Raw genomic sequence first — 17,918 nt, 5'->3', positions numbered from 1 at the left:
CCAAGCGTGTTAAGCCATTCGACTCGTAATCCGAGGGTCGCGGGTTTGAATCCCGGTTGCACCAAACATGCTCGTCCTTTCAGTTGTGGAGGCGTTATAATGTTACGGTCAATCCCACTATTATTTGGTAAGAGAATAACCCAACAGTTGGCGATGGGTGGTGATGACTAGCTGCCTTCCCGCTAGTGTTACACTGCTAAATTAGGGACGGCTAGCGCAGATAGCCCTCGAATAGCTTTGCGCGAAATTCAAAAACAAAAAAACAAACAATTTTATTTGTCTTACTTTACGAAGTATTTGCTGCTTTAATTTCAGACAAGTTTGAATTGACGAAACGTTAGTATTCTAACAGGAAGAGCATAATACAAGAAAGTGAAATTCTTAATTAAACATGCTTGAAAAAAAGAAAATCATTATTATAAACAAAAATTTAGCTCAGGTAAAAGAAAGTGTTTGTCTTAAGGAAACTATCGTCAAACGTAAATAAAATAAGCTAGTTTTTTTGTATATATATACACACAGAGAAAAACGGGCATAGAGTGCGTTAGTGGTTATTGTGTTCAGATTGTGAACGCAATGGTTTGAGTCTCGATATTGCAGAAGTTTTTGTTTGTTCTGAACTTTGCGCAAAGCTACACGAGGGCTATCTGTGCTAGCCGTCCCTAATTTAGCAGTGTAAGACTAAAGAGAATGCAACTAGTCATCACCACCCACTGCTAATTCTTGGGCTACTCTTTTACCAACGAATAGTGGAATTTGCCGTTACACGGCTGAAAGGGCGAGCATGTTTGGTGCGACGGGGATACGAACTTGCGACCCTCAGATTACAAGTCGAGGGTCTTAACCACCTGGCCATGCCGGAGCAAGGTGGAGTAAAACATTTAATTATTAATGGATGAAGTTATAATTTAATTACATATTTGAGGAAATTTGTTTCAGGAGATCAAATCATACAACAATCTCATTGTTCAATATTTTAACCTCTGACCTACATATTCATACACCTGCAGGAGACATTATTACTATTCTCAAATGTGTTATTGGATATGCTCGTGAAGTAATGCTTTATCCAAAACTGTTTGTGAACTCAGCCAGGAAATTTCTTGTAATAAATAAAAAGTACAATATATTCTGATGTATATGGCTAGTAAAACAAATATTTTGAATTTCAAGCTATGTGTTAAGTTAACACACTCTCTCCAACACACATGCGCACGTTATATACTCGGAAACACATAGAAAAACTTTGAATATATAAGTATACTATAGAAAGGGACATGGTAACATACAGCAATGATTCCTTATCTTTAAATATTTTGTGAAGAAGCCAAAATCTACTTGTTGAATTATTGGAACTATTCCGGGATGAGCATGTTTCACCTGAAGCAGAACTCAGCACTGATAGTCTTACTTGTTCATGGTGGTGGGGTTTACTTTGAGTTCTTTACTTGTTCATGGTGGTGGGGTTTACTTTGAGTTCTTTACTTGTTCATGGTGGTGGGGTTTACTTTGAGTTCTTTACTTGTTCATGGTAGTGGGGTTTACTTTGAGTTCTTTACTTGTTCATGGTAGTGGGGTTTACTTTGAATTCTTTACTTGTTCATGGTAGTGGGGTTTACTTTGAGTTCTTTACTTGTTCATGGTAGTGGGGTTTACTTTGAATTCTTTACTTGTTCATGGTAGTGGGGTTTACTTTGAGTTCTTTACTTGTTCATGGTAGTGGGGTTTACTTTGAGTTCTTTACTTGTTCATGGTAGTGGGGTTTACTTTGAGTTCTTTACTTGTTCATGGTAGTGGGGTTTACTTTGAATTCTTTACTTGTTCATGGTAGTGGGGTTTACTTTGAGTTCTTTACTTGTTCATGGTAGTGGGGTTTACTTTGAATTCTTTACTTGTTCATGGTAGTGGGGTTTACTTTGAGTTCTTTACTTGTTCATGGTAGTGGGGTTTACTTTGAGTTCTTTACTTGTTCATGGTAGTGGGGTTTACTTTGAGTTCTTTACTTGTTCATGGCGGTGGGGTTTACATAGATTTGTTTACTTGTTCATGATGGTGTGGTTTACTTAAATTTGTTTACCTGTTCATGGTGCTGGGGTTCACTTATCTCAACTTTGTTTACTTGTTCATGGTGCTGGGGTTTGCTCATCTGACTTTTGTTTACTTGTTTGTTGTTTGTTAGTAGTTAAACAGAAAGTTACACAATGGACTGGATATATGTGCTCTATCGACAACCGGTATCGAAACCCTATTTTTAGCACTACAAGCCCTAAAGCTCACCGCTGAGCCACCGGGGAACGCTTCGTTTAGTACGAGGTCGTTGAGTCTTCAAAATAATCCAACAAGCTTTGCGTCAAGAAACGAAATTTCTCTAGTTGTAATATCTGCAGACTTATCCATAAAAATGTATTACGTAACAGTGCACGTGTTTGGACAAATACAGTGCTTATTAAGGTTTTCATTATGGCGACATAATCAATCAGAAATGCGCAAAATAAAAATAAAAAACTTCATAAAAATCATGCATGTGACGAAATCAATGTTAACAAAACGCAGAGACCTCTAGAGGTATTATCAGTTCTTCGTTTCAAGCGTCACTTCCTTTCTCAATCACTGGTTTAGCTGTCATCGAAGACACCAAATACGTCACGCCACGTTGTGGCTTAAATCTTTCTCACGACCATTCGCTCTTCCTGTTCTTACCACATTATCAGAGACTGGACTACAGAAGTTTCTCAAAATGACACCAACATTATTTATTTATCGCTTCTTTCTCCCAATTGTCTATTTTGATTATCTCACGTATTCTATATCTCACATTATTTTCTTTCCCTCTCTCATTTTGGGCCTGGCATGGACAGATGATTAAGACGCTCGACTCGTAATCTGAGAGTCGAGGGTTCGAATCCCCGTCACACCAAACACAATCGCCCTTTCAGCCATAGGTGCGTTATAATGTGACGGTCAATCCCACCATTCCTTGGTAAAATAGTAGCTCAAGAGTTGGCGGCGGTGGGTGGTGATGACTAGCTGCCTTCCCTCTAGTCTTACACTGCTAAATTAGGGACGGCTAGTGCAGATAGCACTCATGTAGCTTTGCGCGAAATAAAAAAAAATTGTGTAATATATGCATTGCAATAGCGATACAAATCTGTCTTCAATACAACAGGTTTAAGATTTGACGAACTATAATCAGATGAACATTCTAAAATTAGTTTTCCAGCTCGAGTTAAATAGTCCAAAATCTTGTTTATATTGAACTTCTCTTGTGTGTTTTTCCAGATTTACGTTTTCCTTCATGTCTTAGTTCTCGCAACATGAAAATAGGCCCAAACTGACTCTGTATTTGTACAAATGTTATGGAAAAGAAGCATGACTCAGAATTTCTCTGTTATTTTCTGTCGATCTCTATGGGATATCTGCACGTGCACTATGCCATTTTTGACTAAATCATTTATCGAGAGTGCTGGCGGAATCTGTTAATTTTTCTCTGCCTGGAGCATTTTCCGTGTGTTCTTCCAACAGCGGAAATACGTGGGTGTGTTTAGCATTATGCTATCTGTTTCACGCAAACACTGGTATAGAATTTTCGCCCAAGTGACGCCTATTGGTTATCATTCATCTAAATACTCAGAATGGACATGTGTTTGCTCTCGCCTCCATAGTGCGTGTTGAGAATTGTTTTTGAATTTCGCGCAAAGCTACACGAGGGCTATCTGCGCTAGCCGTCCCTAATTTAGCAGTGTAAGACAAGTGGGAAGGCAGCTAGTCATCACTACCCACCACCAACTCTTGGGCTACTCTTTTACCAAATAATAGTGGGATTGAGCGTCACATTATAACGCCCCCATGGCTGAAAGAGCAAGCATGTTTGATGCGACGGGGATTCGAACCAACGACCCTCAGATTACGAGTCGAACGCCTTAACCCACCTGGCCATGGCAGGCCTCTCGTGTCGAGATATTTAAATCTTTTAAGTTCAGGTACTGATGATTTTGGTTTTTCCCTGGGACGAAATGGTTTGGTTTGTTTTTGAATTTCGCGCAAAGTTACACGAGGGTTATCTGCGTTAACCGTCCCTAATTTTGCAGTTTAAAACTAGAGGGAAGACAACTAGTCATCACCACCCACTGCCAACTCTTGGGCTATTCTTTTACAAACGAATTGTGGGGTTGACCGTCACATTATAACGCACCCACGTCTGAAAGGGTGAGCATGTTTGGTGTGACGAGGGTGAAATGGAAAGAAATAATCAATAGCTCTGAAAGTTTATAGTGTTACCACTTTATTCTTTATCACTGACAGACTAAAGGGTAGATAAGGACTTGCTGGTTTAAAGTTTATAGTGTTACCACTTTATTCTTTATCACTGACAGACTAAAGAGTAGATAAGGACTTGCTGGTTTATCAGAGGGATACAAATACCGACGTCCTAGACACTCATTTATTTAAATTTTCTCTTGTACGAAATGAGTTTTGATTCTACAAACTTATGGTTCGAATCAAAACTTCTTTCAACTCAAATCTGAATAACTTCGTTGCCATAGTTACTAATCTGTACGGTCAGCTCAGTCAAAGTATTGATTAGTTATATGCTATTTGTTATTTCTAAATATTATTTCCTAACAAGCTTACTCATCACATTTAGACACCCCGGCATGGCCAGGTGGTTAAAGTACTTGACTCATAATCTGAGGGTTGTGGGTTCGAATCTCCGACACACCAAACATGCTCGTCCTTTCAGTCGTGGGGGCATTATAATGTGACGGTCAATCAAACTATTCGTTTGTAAAATAATAGACCAAGAGTTTGCAGTGGATGGTGATTACTAGCTGCCTTCCCTCTAGTCTTACACTACTAAATTAGGGACGGCTAGAGCAGATAGACCTCGTGTAGCTTTGCGCGAAATTCAAAAACAAACAAATAACGTTTAGACAGTAATCTCTTGCCTTGATAAGGACTGTTTTTGTGATGGTTGTGGCCGGAATGTGAAGAAAAAGCTGATGTGATATTCCTTTATTCTGGTTCTCCTCTATTGAACTTTTGGTCAACATACTACATGAATACTTTCAAAAATAGTATGCATATTTTGCTAACTTCTATGGTAGGTTGACTGAGTGTATTATTTGTTAGTTAAATTGGTATTTTTCTGTTTTGTACGTGTATAGTTCACATCCCACTATTTCTTCATTATTCCAATTCATTGCATGGTCGTCTTCCATGACAAGGTGGGCTATTTAGGATAAATGGAATTTTTATATCTCTGTTATGGTCCTATATTTTAACTTTCTTGGGTGTTTCTGCTTCTACAGGGTATTAGAGTACATGTTCACAAGTGATGTTCTAAATAATGTGTTGTTTTTCTCTCCATTGGGCTTTGGCGAGTACCAACGGCCATAAAGCCACTGAGAATTAAATAAATATTTTATCACGACCAGCGTTCAAGATTCCTCTTTAAATAAAGCGGTCAACTAACCTGAGAATAAAGAAAAATGGAAGAGACAGAAAAATCAATTTAAAAAAAAACTAATCAGTTCATTTGTCCCTTCAGTGGTTCGGCTATTCGTAAGAGGTTTTGTAACACCAACGTTCTGGGTACGATCCATACGGTGGGCACGGCCGTATAACACGTTGCAAAGCTTTACGCTTAACAAGGAACAAACGAGCAGTGCAGTTGATTCATAAATTTGCTGAGGGCCTATAATACTAGAACTCTGGGTTCGATCCTTACGATGGCAGAGTACAGGCAAACAATTATGTAGTCTTGTACTTAACAACAAACAAATAATTATTGTAAGTATCGGAATAGCTGTCTATCTTCAACACACTTTAATTGATCTGGCATGGAACAGGTGATTAGAGCGCTCGACTTGGAAACTGAGGGTCGAAGGTTCAAATTACCATTACATCAAACATACACGTCCTTTCAGCAGTGGGAGCGTTATAAGTGACGGTCAATCCCAGTATTTCTCAGTAAAAGAGCAGCCCAAGAGTTGGCGGTGGGTGGTGATGACTAGCTGCCTTCTCTCTAGTCTCACACTGCTAAATTAGGGCCAATTAGCGCAGGCAGCCCAAGTGTAGCTTTGTGTGAAATTCACAACAAACAAACACACTTAGAACTGGCCGATCGTGAGTTTTGGTTTCTAATATTTCCTTTCTTAAGTGATAACTGAAACCATAAGAAAGATTCACTCGTAGAATGAAGCTGAAAGTGTAAAGAAGCCGGTTTTCTTCCATACAAAATAATAATCATAGTTAGGAGATGTGCAGACAGTTATCGAAATATTACTGTTAATGTCACAAGAGTTACGATGAAACAATCTGTGTATTTTGGGTTAACCCTAAAAATTCGAATTATCAGCCCTACTTAAAAAGTTAATTATAACGATCTGAGGTTTTAAGGTTTGTTAAGAAATCACGTATTTTTATTTTAAGAGAGTTTTCGAGATTACTTACATATACCATTTTCAGTCTAGAAACCAGTAGCTAGTAAAATTAATATAAAACTACGAAATTTGAACCGTAGATTTAGAGGCTGGTGGATGAAAAAATTTAGAATTACGAAGATTAATACTGATGTAATCACATTAACTGAATACCTTTACTGACCCTCCACAGATTTATAGAACGTTCTATGTATTTCTTTTTGCAAACTTCACCACTCGTGCAATTTATTGGATGACTGCTTGAGACCTATAAATACCGAGACAACCTCCAAGTTTGCTCCTGAAGAAGAAAGGTCCACTTTTCGAAAGCGCTCGGGCTATAGGATTTCTGTTTCATCTTTATCAAGATTTCTTGGACCTACGTGTTTTTAGAACACTGTGTATAAATACCGAAATATAGCTATAACACTTTCAATATAAAAAAGCGTCTCAATAAACAGCGGCACGTCTGTGGACTTAAAAAGTCAGAAACCGGATTTCAATACCCAGGGTGGGCAGAGCACTAATAACCTATGGTGTAAGTTTGTGCTTAATTACAAACAGTTTGCAAGACAACGAGAAAGGATTCCTTCGATTTCCAAAATATTGCGATGGTGATGCCATCTAGCAGGAATATCCAAAATAATTTGTCTTCAAAATGTATCAGTGGTGGATATTACAATAGAATAATAAATCGGTTGCAACAAAACATTGTGACCGTTAGTCGCCGATGAATGACCCATTGAAAGGACGGTTAGTCAGACTTGAAACGTACAACATGTATCACACTGTACTCTAATTAACCGAATCCTTAAACAGTGATTGTAGCTCAACTGTCATCAAACCATATCTGCGATAATCGGTCCTTAAACTGTTTCTCTCATATGCAACCAAAATATTACCGTAGTTATAGTGATGCCTGAAGCATAAGTAGTATCCAGTAAATGACTGGAACCACACGATGAGACCCAATGAGTCGAACTTTGCTCCTATATTAAAGAAAAGTGAAATACGGAAAACATCGCATGAAATACTTGATCATGTTTGCGTTACTTCAACAATGTAAGCTGCTGGAGTTGATGTAATGGTTTGGGGCATTATACGCAACAATCCACTGTACTAGTATTTCCCGCAATGAAAACATACTTCAGTCACATTTCTAGTGATCACAATCTCCAGACCTCAATCTGATTGATTATAGTTACGGGAGGGAAGATCATCTTGTCTCAGATATCCTGAAAAACAAAGTGCAAGGAAAAGTTTTCAACGAGTTAGAAACGAAGATTTAGACTCTTTAATGCAAAGGGTCTTTTTAATTATGGTTGTTTTTCATTGTTCGTACTTCATATACAATACTGTGCAAGAGTGTTACAACAACAGAACAGCCCGATGTGGCTTTGCTATAAGAAACACACACACAAGAGAATAGTTTGTCATTCTTTCCATTTTACAGAGTTAATCCTTCCGCACCATTACAAAATGTAAATTTCAACATTACGATAATGCTTTACTGACAAATGAATGAGTCATGGTGAGAATACTTATCATTCTTTAGAATTCCCATATACTTGTACCAAGGGCATGTCATAATGGTTCTGCTTGAATGAACATACTGATTAATTTAATTTTATGCTTTGAAATAACTGTCATGGTGCCATATGAAGTGTCTTAACTAGTAGAAAGAAGCTAGCAAGGAGCTAGCATATGATACTGGTATATCCTAGAAGAAATCAGTTCAATAACACATTAAGTTTTGTTGTCATTCCACTGTCCAAGAACCGTAGAAAATTGTCAGCAGAGACGAGAGTTTGCATAAAAGCTTTACGTGATGTTGGTTGGACTTTAACAGATTGCTATAGGCTTGAAATGCTCTCCAAACACTATCAAGTACATCATAAATTGTCATATCGGGACAGGTAAATTTCAAAATAATAAAGGAAGAGACAGAAAACCTGAACTCAATCACACTGATGTTAAGTATCTTCGTTTATGCAGCATTTGAGACAGAAGGAAGAATGCCACTGATCTCAAGGATGAGATAAACAACCATGTACCAAATAGGAGAAAAGTGTTCAGATCAACACGTATTAAGAGGATTCAACGAGAATGGAATATTTGGTCGTGTAGCAGGTAAAAACCTTTACTTCGATCACTAAATTGTTTGTTGTTTTTGTTTTTTTGAATTTCGCACAAAGCTATTCGAGGGCTATCTGTGCTAGCCGTCCCTAATTTAGCAGTGTAAGACTAGAGGGAAGGCAGCTAGTCATCACCACCCACCGCCATCTCTTGGGCTACTCTTTTACCAACGAATAGTGGAATTGACCGTTACATTATAACGTCCCCACGGCTGAAAGGGCGAGCATGTTTAGCGCGACGGGGATGCGAACCCGCGACCCTCAGATTACGAGTCGATTACTAAATACTGTCAAGATAATGAAATTTGCTAAAAATGACAAAACTGGACTACTGGTGATTGAAAAAGGTTATTACGGATGGATGAGTCCAAGTTTCAAATATTTGGTTCAAAGAATATGTTATACGCCCAGCAGAGAAAAGGTTTACTTATCTCGATACATTGCACCTATCATGACGCATGGGAAAGGCAACGTGATGATTTGGAGTGTGTTTCTCCTTAGGTGACAGGAGATATTTGCAAAATATATGAACTAATGAACCGGCACAAGTATAATCAGATACTGATCAATCATTATATACACAGTGGCTTGCGTATTATTGGTAAAGGATTCTACTATCAAGAATATAATGACCTCCAGGGGTGGATTTAACGGTCAACTACAACTGATCAGGCTCCTATATGCTTTTGCTTGATGTATAATAATGGTATGAGTAGAACCCGCCAGACCTCTCCCCTTTTTAGCTGACGAAGCATTTTTACTTAAATCCGCACCTCATGACCTCAAACATTTATCCAACCTATGCAGAAAGAAGCTGTTGGAGTCATTCAAGTGATGCAATGGACCCCCCTTCTCCACCATAGCCCTGATCTAAACCAAATTGAGTAGGTCTGAGACTTGAAAGATGAAAAACTTGAAAAATCAAAAGTTACTTCCAAAGAAATGTTACGAGAGTGTATTAAAGACATTTTGGGTAAAATTCCAAGGAAAACTTTCATTAAATATGCTACAACCATATAAAAGACTGCCTGTAGTTATGAAAACAAAAGAAAGACACACAAAATACTAACTGTTTGCTGAACTGAAGCATTTTCACTAAGTTTCTGTTATGCTAAGTTTTAATTCTAGGTTACATATATAGATCTCCCGCTGTTACAGCGATAAGTCTACAAATTTACAACGCAAATTTAACGGGTATCGATTCCTCTCAGTGGATACCACAAGACAGCCCGATGTGGCTTTGCTATAATAAAACACACACGCGTCTGAAGTTGAACGGTTTGTAATGTTCAAAATCTATAAACATTCTTGGTCAAATATTTGTTGTTTTCCTCTTAATAATTGTTTATCATAGTTATAGCTCACGAGGTATATATTATACTAACTGTAGCAAACCAACAATATAAAACTGTCTCTTGGCACGTCGTTTTATAAACTTTAGGTGAGGTTCTCGAAAGTTCAGTTGGCAATAATACTGGTATTTACATAAACACATCGTACTTTATTGATTCTTATCCTTGAGGATTTTCTACACAATTAGCGAAAAACGGGAATTACTCAATACACATTAAACAGTATAAATTACACGCATTTCTAAATATACATTCAAAGATCGATGTTAATATAAATAGATATTAGTAAGTCCATTATAGTGCTTGTACACTCTTATTGTTATCCAAGGCTGGCTCTGTGTGTTCTCTTATACGTTGTTTTAAGCAGTGAAAGATTGAATCAATATAATATCGATAATATCGTACACAGCGAAAAAATGCAAAACAATAAAAGAAAGTTGCAATTTACCAACCCAATCTTTGAATTTAAATAACGGGAGTACAAAGCGGCCTAGCATGGCCAAGCGTGTTAAGGCGTTCGAATCCCGGTCACACCAAACATGTTTGCCCTTTCAGCTGTGGGGGCGTTATAATGTGACGGTCAATCCCACTATTCGTTGGTAAAAGAGTAGCCCAAGCATTGGCGGTGGATGGTAATGACTAGCCTTCCCTCTAGTTTTACACTGCTAAATTAGGGACGGCTAGTGTAGATAGCCCTCAAGTAGCTTTGCGAGAAATTCAAAACACACAAACAAACAGCCCTAAGTGTTGATTTAAACACCACCTGGATGGAAATTTGTGGAAACTTTGAACTTATTCTCCATCCTTTTCCTTAATCCCAAACTACTTTTATCCTACACAGCAAACTAACATTTATAATGTATTTGAGCACTTTAAAGCTATCTTTCAGAGAATTATTAACTTCATTTATAAATTTTCAGTCAAGTATTCTTATTTTTTTAAATATGTAAATATATTTACTATTTGATAAGCTCTGTACACTAGGATGATAATTACGTTTATTTGGTAGCTATTAGATAATAAAACCTACAAAGACATTAGATTGTCTGGTTCCCACAGCAGTATTTTATGTTATTTATCTAAAATTCATAGAAAAATAGTTGAGGGATTAGACTAGTATTTTCTAACCTTGTTAATTATAACATTATCTTTCCGATTTTTTTAATTACGAAAAGTGAATATGCGGTAAAAAATAGTTTGTGAAATATCTGAAGAGTTAACAAAATTAAGATTTGATTAGGACTTGGCAAGGCCAGGTGGTTAGAGCGCTTGACTCGCATTCTGAGGGTTGCGGGTTCGAATCCCCGTCACACCAAACATGCTCGCCCTTTCAGCCGTGGAGGCGTTACAATGTGACGATCAATTCCACTATTCGTTGGTAAAAGAGTAGCCCAAGTGTTGGCGGTCGGTGGTGATGACTAGCTGCCTTCCCTCTAGTGTTACACTGCTAAATTAGGGACGGCTAGCACAGATAGCCCTCGAGTAGCTTTGTGCGAAATTCAAAACAAATAAACCCTCTAGTCTTACACTGCTAAATTAGGGACGGCTATCCCAGATAGCACTCGTGTAACTTTGCGCGAAATTTTAAAACAACCAAGATTTGATTAAGCCATGTATCGTGTCAGCATTGACATTGTTTTGTTTTATAACAATTTTCCCCTAAATGATATAATTTAATTTACGGTACATATTGTGTTTAAAAATGGTGAAGTAGTTCTCGAAATCGAGATCGCAGAATCCGTGTTTAAAGAATTATTAGAGTATGCCATTTAAAATCACATTTTTGTTTTTAAGAACTCCATCTATGATTAAGGTGATGGTATTACTAAGGGATCTAAATTAACACCTAGCTTGACTAATCATTAAACTAATGACGCGAAACGTTGTTCTGTACCTTATTTTAATTAAAGTTTTAATACCCAATCAGACGCCTTTAAAATACACATGGCACATTTGTTAATTTTAAGAAATTATAGCATTTAAATTATTTATGAGACTACTTGAATAACCAGCACTCCACTATAAAATTTATTGTTGAAGGAGATTCAAGATTACCATTTCTAGATTTAGAAATAGAAAAACGTAGCAAACACTAATATTTTGCGTACCTAAATGTCTGTTGTCACTAGTTCGAAAAAACATAGGCTTAAGCCTAAATTGAAAAAGTATGGATTTTTTTTATGCGATTATTATCTACATGTTGTCTAGATCACGTTTTCAGCTTAGCCGAATGAAATTTTGCAAATTACAAGTTACAAACCTCAAATTGTAACACAAGACATAAACATGCAACGAAGGCCTAATTTTATTTTAATATTAACATAAACAGTAACCATCAAGTCTAGCGAAATCAAGTATCTTGACTTTCGAATAAAATTACTGCTTAGAAGTTACAGGAACACTGCTAAGGCTATTGAGTATGATACAAAAATATAAAATAAATTATCTTATTCCTAGTTCTAGTTTTTACACTAATTTACACTAAAGAAGAATATTTTTAAAACAGCTATGATGCTTTGGCCACTGACGCAATCATTCTCATGTACGCAAGTTTTAACAGCAAAGGTTTCAGCATGTAAATCAACATTCATACAAGTTATTAAAACTAAATAACAAATAGGCTACTTTATTCCAATATTAAACACAGGTTGGAATATCTTATGCGCTCAGTGATATAATACCACGTACAAATAAAAGTAAGAAAGGTAAAAAAGCCCATATTTTTTTACTAAAGTTAGGCTTTCACCACGCGTTTCATACGTAGGTAAAGTTTCGGAATTACAAATAGATGGATGGCAGCACTTAGCAGACACAGAATAGGGAAGTTAAGTTATAAATTCTCACGTTATTCCTTATTTTAAAATTAGATTATGTTAGCCTTAGTTCTTAGATACCAACTGATAATAACAAATAAACTCAGTGAAACGTTGTTAATAAATTATACTATGTTCAACCGATAAAACTTGTTTGGAGGTATATTTCTCAGTTCTGTATTGCAGATATGTGAAGCCTTGCTAAACAGGATTGTAAATGAAGCAAAGTATTATTACAGAAACATTTGAAGGACGAAGGGAAAACGTTACTCAATTCACTAATGATGAGGCAAGGTTTAGTAGATAACCATATTCTTTAGTAGGCTTCTAACTCGAATAATTATAATACTCCCTATCGCATATAATTGAGTTATGATAACATTCAACTTGTGAAAAACATGTCAATTCGCCTCTGTAACGGGAGACCAAACACTGAACTCTGATTATTTGGGTAGTCATCATAATTGATGTCTATTTCTGATGGTATTGTTCGCAAAATGGATGTTGGCGAATTTATTCATTTTATGGAAGGAAAATATGGGCTTGTTTCAAAGACAAGAGGAAAATAGGCTATCAAATTATGTTATACGACAACTTTTATATTATAAACATGATACTGAAAGACGAAAATTTAGCTCGTTTTATCGACTTTTCGACCACAATGCAGCGAAGCAATTCTGATCCAGTTTGACACTCTTTCACACTAGATATGTTCAGGTACAAAAGTAACGATAAAAAACACGTGTAATTTTACGACTAAATAATTCGAGTTTAGTTATTATTTTCGACGAAAAATTAAAGAATTATATTGGTGGGGATACGAAATTAAAATTATGCGAAAATGTTATTAGAAGTGTAATCAGATTATTTGTTAATAATCTAAAATAGTAGAAAAATAAATTACACTAAATGTATGAAACTCAACTACTGCATTAAGATATTAATATACATTTCCTTACAATACGTATGTCATATATTTAAAAAATGTAAATTTCTAATTTTTAACATACCAAATCCACTTGATGCCTTGTGCTAATTCAGTCCTAGATGCTATTTTATTTTGTAAGTCCCAGCCCTGGAAGCTATCTGCTATTAAAAGGAATAGTTATCTTGTGTTCTGCTTTGCTTATGTCTATTAGGAGTTGCTCTACAACTGCCAAATGGAGCAGAATTACTTCCAGATGCGTATGATTTTTAGCTACAGATACTTTGTCATCTGAGGTCAATTTTGGCGTTTCTTTTCTATTACTCAAGTCTGGTCCTTGTTTAATTGTTGCTAATCTTCAAACACCGTTTATTTCTATCTTCCATTATTTAGATCTAGACAGTTTTCACCAGTTATGTTATTTTTAATTGAATATCGTTTCATTTATTCATTTTATTTTCATCTCTTTACAACATGAGTCTGCCACGTAGACGATTAACCGGCTCGTGTGTTACTTTTTCTGTTGTCTCCATAAATAAGGTGTTTGTTTTGGTCTGTCTTCACACCGAGTTCTGGCTGTTTCATTCCACCTGCAACAAATCACAGTACTTGTTCTTCTGCACAAGCAGGTCCTCGAATCTCCACTTATTGCCAAGTATTATGCGCTAGGTTTATTTTTGGAACACCATATTTTGTAATAAATATCGAATGCTGACATGAAACTTAAACCTAAAAAAAATGTGTTTTCACAGGATAAGCCTGACAGAAAGATATTTGACTAATTTAAAGTTACGTTTAATTCAATTTCGTAAGGCGTAACAGCTGTGATCGCTGATATAAAAGTGAATAACACCTCCTCTTTTTCTCTTCAGCCACTTTCTGCTTAGCACATTCTCATTAGAGCTGAAAAATTAATTTTAAACTCCAAGGTGTTTAACCGAGAGATAAAAATAGAATCGCCATTGTTTAATTTCTGCCAAGTCTCTTGTGATCTGAGATTCAGAACCTGTTGTGAATTTTTCTAAATATAAAAGTGGGAATTCTAATGTTAGGACTGCATCGTTTAATTGCTTCTTGTTCACCACAAAGCTAAACAATGGAATATCTCTATTGGATATACACAGGTATCCAAACTGGGTTGTTAGAATTATAAGCCTTCAGAATTTCCGTTGAGCCACTTCTAGAAGGAAGGACGACTGCTTCGATTGAATTTATATATGACTAATGCAATTAACAACGTCACTCGTTCCTGTTCTACTTAAGTCAGTAGCCTTAATAAATTATAACTCATTATTTTTCAAAAGTTATTAATCTCAGTAGTCTCAATAAATTATAAATTATTATTTTTCAAAACTTGTTTGTTTGTTTTTGAATTTCGCGCAAAGTTACACGAAGGCTATCTGCGCTAGCCGTCCCTAATTTTGCAGTGTAAGACTAAAGAGAAGGTAGCTAGTCATCACCACCCACCGCCAACTGTTGGGCTACTCTTTTACCAACGAATAGTGGGATTGACCGTGACATTATAACGCCCCCATGGTTGAAAAGACGAGCATGTTTGGTGCGACAGGGATTCGAACCCGCGATCCTCAGATTACGAATCTAACGCCTTAATCCACCTGGCCATGCCGCGCCTTTTCAAAATTTATTATTCTCTATAGCCTCATTAATTTTTAAATAATTATTTTTCAAAATTCTTCGTACCCCGCTAGTTCAGCGGTAAGTCTGCGAATTTACAACGCTAAAATCAAGGGTCGATTCCCCTCGGTGGGCTCGGCAGATAACTCGATGTGGCTTTGCTGGAAAAAAAAAACACACGCAAAACTCTTTATTCTCAGCCACCATGTAAACAAAAATGTGGCAATTTTGTTTCTCTAGACATTAAACACCCATAATTATTTTATATTTATTTCATTAGCCAATTTCAAAACATAAACACAAGGAAAGGTTACTAAGCACCTTATTAACTTATCTAATAAATTAAGGATAAAATAACTATTATCGAATTTACTGAAACTGGCGATAAAAGTAGCCAAGCGAAAGGGTGACATACAGAGAAAACATACAAATTGAACTATTATCAACAAACCATCAAACATTTTGAGCTGTTATCAATAAACTTGTCCCCCGGTGGCTCAGCGGTATTTCTGCGGACTTACAACGCTAAAATCCGTTCTTCGATACCCGTGGTGGGCAGAGCGCAGATAGCTCAATGTGTAGCTTTGTGCTTAATGCAAAACAACAACAATCAATAAACTTTTAATAACGTTTTTATTCTCTTTCTTTTTCCTGTTAATCAAATTCCTTACTTCGATACTGAGAAATTAATGATTATTGACCGTTATGCTCTGTATATAGTTCAATATTATTGAGTTGTGTAAGTATTATAAGTACCTGTCGGTTTTCATTATTCAAATTTATTTCTGTGTTCAGTATAATAAAATTTTAATTTGTTTATTTTGATCTTAATTTAGAACAGAAATATGTCATATTTGATGCTATGGATAACATAAAACATAATAGATTTATTTTATGTCTGAAATATTTTTTTTTTCCTCGTAATCTTTAGGGAATCAGGATATTGTTTATTCACTTCACTAGTCTGTGAAGCCACGCATAAAAACGAAAAATGCGACGTGTATCGATACCAGAGAAATATAATAATAGCTATCATCTTCAGTAATGCTATCTAAATAAGGTGTCTTACAGTGCCACTCTATAGCTAAGAAAGCAAGAGTCACAAACACTCTTTTTAACTGAATTTTAGAACCTCTATTTATCATTTCCAGTCACACAAACTGTTGCTGAACTGAACAGAATGCCCACCGCTAGTACAGCGGTATGTCTCCGGATTTATAACGCTAAAATTAGGGGTTCGATTCCCCTCGGTGGGCTCAGCAGATAGCCCTTTGTGGCTTTGCTATAAGAAAAACACACACACACACACACACTAGACAGAATATGTATTGGCCCTAGCCATTTTAGTTTCAAATGAAAATTAAATAATGTATTATATACACTGTATAGTAACTACCACATGGTAGCTTGGAAAACAAGGACCACCACTTCCTTCCAATGATCAGGTACTTGTTCTGGCTCTAGTGGTCGATTGGAAATCATACTATGTAGCTTCTGACATGAGGCCAATCTCTATGACATAACCAACATAGACCAGGCACTTCTATTCTTGCAGTTCGTTGAGTGTAAACGACAATAATCTCTTTAAAGTGACGACTGCATTACACAAGCCGAAAAGCATTGAAACTCGTACAACCCATTTCTTGTGCTGAAAGCAGCTTTAAGTTTGCTCTCATCATTCAGTCTGATATTCCAGTATTGAACCAATGGGTCTTTCCAGTAAGTCCAGACATTCATCTTTTCATAGTAATGGAAAGGGTCAATGGTAGTGACCACATTCACTCATCTAAAATTAATGCATGCATGCAGATCCTGGGATACCTTGCTTTTTTCTGATGATAATATGGGAGAGGTCTAAGTACTCTCTGGATACTTTATTATTCTTTTAGTACTGGACACATTCCTAGTATACAGGAAGTTCCGTACAGCAGGTTTTGTCATGTAATGTCATTTGACTTTGGTTTGACCCACTCTGTTATTCGGTCCCATAAATACACTGACATATTCCACTAACATGACACTAAGTTGCTATCACTTCATTGTATCTAGAATGTCTGCACAATCACATCCTAGACATCTCCAATGTGTTGGTAATCGTGTAGCTACTTTCGAATGTGGCACAACGGAAGGAACCATAGCATTAGTTTCCTCCACTTGTTCATGGTTCCATGACCTTTCCAACTTGTATCTGGCTAGCCGATGGTCCATGTTTGCAGAATAAAACTGGGACTTCACTATCTTTTCTGACTGGTAAATGCTACAGCTAATACTCCTTGCTTTCTAGCTAGACAAGAATTAGCCTATTTGATGAATGGATTCAAGAAACCGTTCTATTGCTGGAGTGTTCCTGGAGTGTATGGAATTGCGCAGTTTATTGAACATTAATAGAAATTTATTGACACATATCAACGTAAATAGAGAGTGTCTGTGTGTTTTCTTATAGCAAAGCTACATCGGGCTATTTGCTGAGCCCACCGAGAATAATCGAACCTCTTATTTTAGCGTTTTAAATCCGTAGACTTACCACTATTCTAGCAGGAGGCTATCAGCGTAAATAACCTATCCCTGCTACTTCTCAGAACTAAATAGTTTCAACTGTCGTAAATGGGACCTAATGTATTAAATAATAGTTTATT

Source organism: Tachypleus tridentatus, chromosome 9 (genome assembly GCF_004210375.1).
Source record: "Tachypleus tridentatus isolate NWPU-2018 chromosome 9, ASM421037v1, whole genome shotgun sequence".
Classification (NCBI taxonomy): Eukaryota; Metazoa; Arthropoda; class Merostomata; order Xiphosura; family Limulidae; genus Tachypleus; species Tachypleus tridentatus.
Note: the sequence above shows the minus strand (reverse complement) of the source record.